At 31.3% G+C, this 8615-nt stretch overlaps 1 long non-coding RNA gene across 1 annotated transcript; it reads right to left on the bottom strand.

Annotated features, from left to right (window-relative positions):
- Positions 1-5354: 5354 nt before the first annotated feature.
- Positions 5355-7016, bottom strand: LOC126728984 (uncharacterized). Its single transcript, XR_007656442.1, has 3 exons — positions 6965-7016; positions 6733-6793; positions 5355-5602 (listed from the first exon to the last, which is right to left on the bottom strand). It is a non-coding gene; the product is annotated as an uncharacterized LOC126728984 (long non-coding RNA).
- Between the last annotated feature and the right edge of the window lie 1599 nt (positions 7017-8615).

Consider the following 8615-nt stretch of genomic DNA (forward strand, 5'->3'; position numbering starts at 1 on the left):
CTTTTCTTCAATACGTAGAGCCAAATCAAAACCCATAAATTTTCTTTTCCTTCATTTATTTTCCTCCATTTTTATGGTCACCAAACAGAGGGTCAAGCGAAAAAAAATTTCTCACAAAATTCCACCAAATCTAATATAAACAAAAAAACCTTCAAATGCAAAAGCACTCAAATCTATACCACGAAGCTCGACAAAACATGCAGTATCCACAAAATTGAATATTCAACAATCGATCAAACATGTAGCCGATTTGATTGTTTTCCCCTCATTGGTCTAAAGCCTACAACCCATTCAAGTACTTTCGAAGATTTAAACTCAAAGGAGTGTTGGGATTTTGTGAAACCTAGTTGTGTTTGATCTGGATTATAACGCAACCCAAAATAATATTGTTATGGTTTTTAATGGGAGATTTTCTGAGCCTTAATCCATGGGGCGGAGGCTTGGAGATTAGGGTTTTGATGTTGTTCCTTAGAGAGAAAAAAATTGTACAGCTGCATCTTTGATTTTTTTCCAGAAAATAGTGAAATCCCCACAACTCTATGGACATAGGTAAATTGCCAAACCACGTAAATATTTTCTTTAGTGATTGTTTTCTTTGGCACATATTTTTTCTCAATTTTTTGCATCTCACAGATCTGAGAATTTTGTGATTATTCCCCTTCAACTAGTATCAAAGCCTAGGGTTAGGTTTGAGTGGGAGCAATGGTAGAGGAAACAGGAAAGGCGTTTGGAATATAAAAATTTGATGGCATAGACTTTGGATTCTAGAGGATGCAGATCGATGACTACCTCTATGGGAAGAAGTTGCATCTATTGCTTTTGGGGGAGAAACTTGCAACTATGAAAGATGATGAAAGGACTCTTCTTGACAGACAGGTACTGGGAGTTATTAAATTAACTCTGTCAAGATCTGTTGCACACAATTTTGTGAAGGAGAAGACCACAATAGATCTAATGAAAGTTTTGTCTGGTATGTATGAAAAGCCGTAAGCAAAAAACAAGGTGCATTTGATGAAGAAACTATTCAATTTGAAGATGGTAGAGAATGCATCGGTAGCACAACATTTAAATGAATTTAACACCATTACAAATCAACTATCTTCTGTAGAAATTGATTTTGACTATGAGATTCGTGCACTAATCGTTTTGGCTTCTAGGTTTCGTAAAATTTCTAGGGAGGGTAGTGAGAAATTTACCTTGGAAATAATGTATTTTTTATCCACCAAAGAATAAGAATTGTATCATTATAAATAAATATTTATCCAAATGATTCGATGGCTATGGCTCAGGGATCCTCTTAATGGAGGAGATGAATCTTAAATTGAGAGAGAGAGAGAGAGAGAGAGAGAGAGAGAGAGAGAGAGAGAGAGAGAGAGAGAGAGAGAGAGAGAGAAGGAGAAGGAAAAAAGAAAAAAGAAAGAAGAAGATTTTCACTTAGTAGGTAACTCAAGTAGAGAGATGATTTTGGGGGTTTTCTCTAAGATTTATATAAAGAACATTAACCAAGGCAAATTTCTAAAGTTTGGATTTATGCATAGAAGTTAGGGAGGGAAAAAAAGAGAGACTTATGTTTGTGCAAACTCAAATAAAACAATGATAATTTTTTCATTAGTTAGATATGCTCAAGGGAAGAAATACTATATGTATGGGCTTTATTTAAGAGAAGACTTTGGGTGTTGTGACCACGGAGAGTTGCAATATCCCGATTGACTAAAGATTTAGGATAAATTGTACTACTTTCTGACATAGTTAATTTTTATGTATTTGATGTTGATATTATGTTAGATATAATTTTTTTTTTTTTTTTTTTTTTTTGGAGAAACAAACACACACATACAGGGGAGAAGGAAAGGGGTTCTAACACAAAGGCACACCACAACTCCACTCAAAAGCCATGGTAACTTTTAAGGGAGGGTGGGGCAAGTTATACTACACACAACATACTCTCTTAAGCAATGTGGGACAATTACCCCTTTTTTTTTAGAAGATATTGTGACCGATTTTATCATAGTGGATTTTTTCAAAGTTAGTCTTGTGGGTTTTTATTTTTTTGGGCATAGCTTACCTCTAGTACTTTTTTTAAAAGGAATCTCCTTTTATTTTATTGAGAGACTGCCACATCATTTACTAACTAAATAAAATGTGGGGATTAAAATTCGTTATCACTTGCCATTGTATATTTAAAATAAAAAGACATGTCTAGTTAAAAATGTACTGGAAGTAAGTCAAACCCTTCATTTTTAGGAGAAAATGATTTTCACATGAATCTTTATGTTATTTTGTAAATTGATCTATTTTCTCACTGGCTAGGTAACTTTTGGTTTTAATATATAAGAGTTTGTGTGCCATAATATATATATATATATATATATATAGATGGGTTCAAGTTACACCTTTTTTAAACCATTGGATTTAAGTAGATCTAATAGTAAAAAAAAGGCTCTCATTAATGCTAATATTTTAATTAATTTCATTTATTATCCCTTAATTGATACATTCCATACTTATTTCTAAACCTAAAAAGATTTATACGACTGACATGTCTCTCTCTCTCTCTCCTCCATGGCTCTTCCACCTCCACAACCAAGTCGCCGGCAGCAACAACAACAACCAAAAAAAAAAAAAGCGACAACCTGTCGTACGTGTTGTTCTCCACTACATTTTCGTCCTTGGTCCTTTGACATGTAGATGATAATTATAGTTGGAAAGCATTACTGTCCTTGGTTCTCTTTGATTCTAAGGAGATTGAATTTAACCATACTTTTAAAATTATAATAGGTTGTGTGGCTTTTTCTTTTTTTTTTTGATGAACGGGTGTGTGCTATTTTTGAACTCAGTTGTCCTGAATCTTATATATGAGAAATGTAACAAAATTTTAAATTGGAGACTATATAGCAAAATTTTAATTTGGAGACTATAATTACTTTGATGTGATTATATAGTTTTTTTATAAGCTAATGTTAAGCTCTTTGAATTTGAACAATGAAAAGAAAAATAAAATCTCAGTATTAATCATTACTTCAGTTCTTTCTACATTCACAATGGCACAAAAGATTTTGAGGATAAGACCTCAGAATATGCTAAAAAAGAGAGTAAAAAATGCAAATAACTGAAGCTAAGAAACATTTTATACTATGTGTCCAATGACAAAATTCAATGCACTACCATGCCAATGACAAAACATTAACAAGTATTGCACCATCTGTTGAATTCGCGTCACACTCTTCCTTTGTGATGTTGACGCTATTTCCATCCTTGACCAATTGCTTTTAGGTAGACGGGGTTCCTTTATTATTCGTACCCCACTCTTGTTTAGCCTCGTTACCATTAACAAGTACTGCACCATCTGTTGAATCTGCACCAATTGGGGCCTTTTTTTTTTTTTTTTTTTTTTTTTTTTTTTGTTTGTATGTTTGCTTGTTGCTGGCGACTTGACCGTTGAGGTGGAAGAGCCGTGGAGGAGATAGAGAGATAAACTTGCAAAGAGAAAGAGAGAGAAACGTGTAGTGGAGAGAGAAAGAGTTAGTCGTATAAATTTTCTTGGGTTTAGAAATAAGTATAGAATGTATGAAATAAGAGATAATAAATAAGATCAATTAGAATATTAGCATTAATGAGGGTATTTTTTGACAGTTGGATTTACTTAAATTCAATGGTTTTAAAAATGTGTAACTTGAACCCATCTTTTATATATATATATAAAACACCAAACAAGGTGCAAAGATGACTTTCGAGACCCTAGTATAAGGCACCAACATCACATTTAAAATTAAAATAGATAATCATAAAAGGAAATAACGAATCTCCCAAGAGAAGATCATGCAAATGGTCACCCCTGGCCCTTAGAAGGAAAGAATTAAGGTGATAAGCTATAATCAAGGGAAAATGCTTGGCAAGATGAATGCCCCAAAGGCTCAGTAAAGAGAGGATCAGTCAACAACTTGAGATATGGGGAAAAAAAAAATCTTAATCTCTATATTCATTTAAATTAGAGTTGATTGTTGGAGGATCCTAGGCTGACACCACACCAGTGACACCTAACTCTTATGTCTTTTTTGATTGTGCAATGTAATGGAGTTGAGCTCTTCCAAATATGCGTCCGCCCTGCAACTAATGATAAATTTATTTGCTAGATTTCTCAATTCATAATAATAAATTTTCCATGCAAAATCAATTAGTGCCTTAGCATGATGATAAAGGGTAATTATCTAGAATAGACTATACATGTTGAAATTCTATTATATTTATAAAAAAATTAGATGCAAGATGCTTTTAACTTTTATTAAAATAAAAAATTTATGCAAGATGGAATAATGCTAACATACAATAGTATAGGTTTAAAAAAAATCGTTAGCTTTGTATCATGTATTAAGTCATGATTAATTTGTGAGTTCTAGTTAGTTCAACTGGTAAAGTCTCTGATGATTGAATAAGAGATTTGGGGTTCAATCTTCGCCTACACCAAAAATAGATTATGAAAAACTATTATCAAGAATGGACGCCATAGATTAAAACCCTTTAAAAAAAATTCATGATTAATCTAGCTGCTCACATAAAATATGGATAACTTATAGTTTTTAAACCCAATAACAGAAGTTAAACCCTGCACAATTATCATTAAGAATTTATTACACATGATATCATTGATGAAAAATACTTTTTTTTTTTTTTTTTGAGAAAGAAATTGATAACTTTATTAATCAAAAGCTAGTAAATCAGCCATAACAAAATTGACAATGTCTAGAGGAATAGACTCCATCCAAACTAACACTACAAGAAATTTGGTCTTTAGCGATGGCATATAGTCGTCGCTAATGCTTTAAATATCGTCGCTAATTATATTGGCGACGAAAAATGTCGTCGCTAACTTTCGTTAAACGAATTTGGTTACAAAAAAGTTTTTTAGTGATGATATTAATGTCGCCGCAAATACAATACTATTAACGACGACAAAGTCATTGCTAATAGTGACAATTGTCGTCATAAATAACTCAAGAACCCAAGACGAAATGCCGTCGCTACTAGCTCATTAGTAGTGACGAATTTTTTTGTCATCGCTAGTAGATTATTATTAACAACGACATTTTTGTTGTCGCTTATATGTCATTACTAGCGACAACGCTTGTTGTCGTCATAGATAATAATATATTACTAACCACAAACATGTCATCACTAATATTTGCATGTTAGTGATGATATTGTTTGTCGTCACTGATGATATGATAAAATATTAGCGACGACAATGTCGTCACTAATAACATTTTACATTTTTTTGAATTTTTCTATAAAATTTACATTTTGATTTTACATGGGTACCTGATGGAAAATAATAAATCACAATCCCACACATCACAAATTTTCAATCACAAATACTCATATAAGCATAATAATTGCTCAATCAATAACTACTAATAAGGGAAAACATACCCAAGTTCAATATCATATACATAATTTAAGTTCCAATTTATTCTCTCAAATACTAATCAAATAATAACATATTGCTCATGAAGATATGCTGCCAAGCTAAAACTTGTTGCAATGAAATGTATCTCCCCTCGACATCATATGTAAGATTGTAACCCAAGGCACGAGACATTTTAACCTGAAATAATGAGCATAAACCAATGTAAAGGTCAACTAAAATAGATGAAAAAAATACTTACTAAATAGTTTTAACATTCAAGTAAAATTTTTACATTTATATTTTTCAAAAATATCATAGATGAAAAGATATGAAAGCTTTATGTATTTAACAAAACTTAATCTGAATCAAGACTCATTCTACAAAAGAAATAAGTCCAAATTAACAGTCATAACAAGGAACATATCAAAAGATATTAGGCAAAATATGATATTATGGTCAGTAACATTTTGATAAAGTAATTTATTCAAAGTCTATACAATGATAAAGATAACTATATAAAAGATTATACTAACTACTACAAAAGTGGACTATGGGGACGAAACATATTCCCACCATTTGCAAGAAACATAGTTATCCAGACTAAGCACCTTGAACTTTTTTTGTGATGGAAGTTTTGCAACTTGGATAGCTTCAATTAGCTTATGAGAAATAGAATAGATTCACAATATATCAATTATGTATACAAGCTGACTCACAAAGCCATTTTCACTATTAGAGCTTCTCTGCCCCTAAGTTGAATGTTTAAAAGTCAAAATCTACCATTATTGGAGATTCTTCCTATGATTTGTTACTTACAGTCCATTAGTCCTACTATTGCAATGCCTTGTAGCTAGCTACTAAATGACATGCAAAAAATTTCACTCACTTTTATTTTAAAGAAGTGAAGATTCCGTAAGAACACAACACTTCCCTTCCCATTATTTTGCTAAATTCATATCTAATAAAATAAGCAATAGAAGTCATCTTCCTCACCATGTTCCGTAATAATAATAATAATAATAATAATAATAATAATATATTATAAGGACCCACAATATAAAAACTAAAACTATGGTGCCCATGTTCTTTCAAATCCAAATAACAGAGTGTACGAATAGCTTACTGTGCCCATGGCTTCAAACCCAAAAACTCACAATATCAAAATTTAAAAAAAAAAAAAAAAAAAAAAAAAAAAAAAAAAAACTGAAATAAAGAAAAGAAAGAGCTTTTAATCACAGGGTTAGTTCATGCTTTCTTAACATGAAAGTATAGATCATTGAAAATTTAAAATTTAAAAAAAAAATCAAAATCAAAATCTCTAAAATTACCTTTGAGAGAGAACAGCAAAGAGGGAACAACGAAAGTATAGATCCAATTAATCTTTTAGAACTGAAAAGAAAAGCTTTTGTTATAGATGAACATTCAGATTTGGAAAAAAAAAAAAAAAAATCAATCACAATTTTCATTATGAAATTCTAGAACTACACAAGAAAGAGAGAAAATAGAATTAGGGAATGGAGAAGAAACAAAGACTGACAGTGAGACAGAGAGAGAGCTTACCGATTTGTGGAGGTTGAGTCATGAGCAAAGGAGAGAAAGAACGTGAAAAAAAAGAAAAAGAAACTGTACATTTGGGTTTGTTTACAGGTTCCAAAAAAAAGGGGGGTCTGTTTACATTTTTTTTTTTTTTAATTTGGGTACTTTAAAAAATTTCAATTCGCGCCTAATAAGTAAAAACTATAAGAAGAATTGAATAATTAAAAAGGAAAATGTTAGATACACACAAAATTTCACAATTATTGTAACAATTTGTCACATGGCAAGTTGTGAAGGGTGAAGGTCAAATGGTGGGTCCAAACCTCCACCACTTATAACTCACCACATGACAAATTGTGATAAAAATTGTGAAATTTTTTGTGTCCCTAACATTACTCTAAGTAAAAACTGAGAAGCTATTAACGTGTCTGAGTGGAAAACTTAAAAAGTGGTTGGGAGAAGTGAAAAAACAGTAAAAGTAGGTTGTCATTTTTTGGGTTTTATCACCCTCTTTGACTAGTTTTTTTTTTTTTTAGCTGAAACCCTCTTTGACTAATTAGTTTTAAAATATATATATATATATATATATATATTTAATACTATTTTGCTAACCAAGGCAAATCCCAACGTCCCTACTAACTATCTCATTTACTAATTTTAATTGATATTTTTTGGTTTTGTTTAACTTTTTAATAAAAGTTACAAGTCCTTTACTTTATTTTTTTTATTTTTTTTATTTTTAACTTATAAACTTGTAAGTGTTGTAACATGTATTTGTAAAGATCCATAATAAAATATACGGTTTCTATCAAATAATTAAATCTGTAAATATGAAAGTGTGTGTATATATATATATATATACACTTTCAAATTTATGAATATATAATTTTTTTTTAAATAGCGGTAATTCTGAAATGGTACACTGATATTGACTAGTACCAAAATATTTTGTTTCTTTGACTAAACCTTAACAGCCATGGATAATGAATTAAACTCGATGAAGAATAAGTAAAAGTGTGATTAGTAAAAGTGTGTTCTCACATGACTCACAGACACACTTTTGTCAATCACAATTCATTATATAGTAAGTTGTGGTACAAAATTATGCATATTTATGTGGTCTTAGCATAATTCCAAAATAAAATCAAATGTCTAAATGGATAAATTCCCAAAACATGTGGAGGAGAAACAACTAGAGAAAGAGTTTTTGGATTTCCATCCACAAATTTCTAATTTTTTTAATCATTTTTTTACTCCCAACGTGTCCATCAATGTATCATTTACCATTTCTTTTTAATGTTGTCATGTCTTGTCTCATGGTCTTTTCTTTCACTTCTTTTTTTTTTTTTTTAAATTATATATATGTAAGGTTGAATTTATTCAACCATCTAATTGGCTTTATTCCGTACCAAATTTGCTTGTAATTCAGCATTTAGTAACCCTGTATTTAGGTGGGATTGTTGTAAGGGTAGTGAGTGAGATAGTGTGAAGATTGCTCAAGAGTGTGCAAGAAAACAGAGTGTCGCGGCTGGGACTCGCGGTTGGACTCGCGACTTCAACCCGCCAGAAGATGCACACGTGCCAAGCATGCTGGAAGATGAACAGTCATGCTAGCTGGAGCACTACAGGACAAAACAGGACAACTGGCCATACGGTTAACTCGCGACTGGAACTC

Source organism: Quercus robur, chromosome 5 (genome assembly GCF_932294415.1).
Source record: "Quercus robur chromosome 5, dhQueRobu3.1, whole genome shotgun sequence".
NCBI classification, from domain to species: Eukaryota; Viridiplantae; Streptophyta; class Magnoliopsida; order Fagales; family Fagaceae; genus Quercus; species Quercus robur.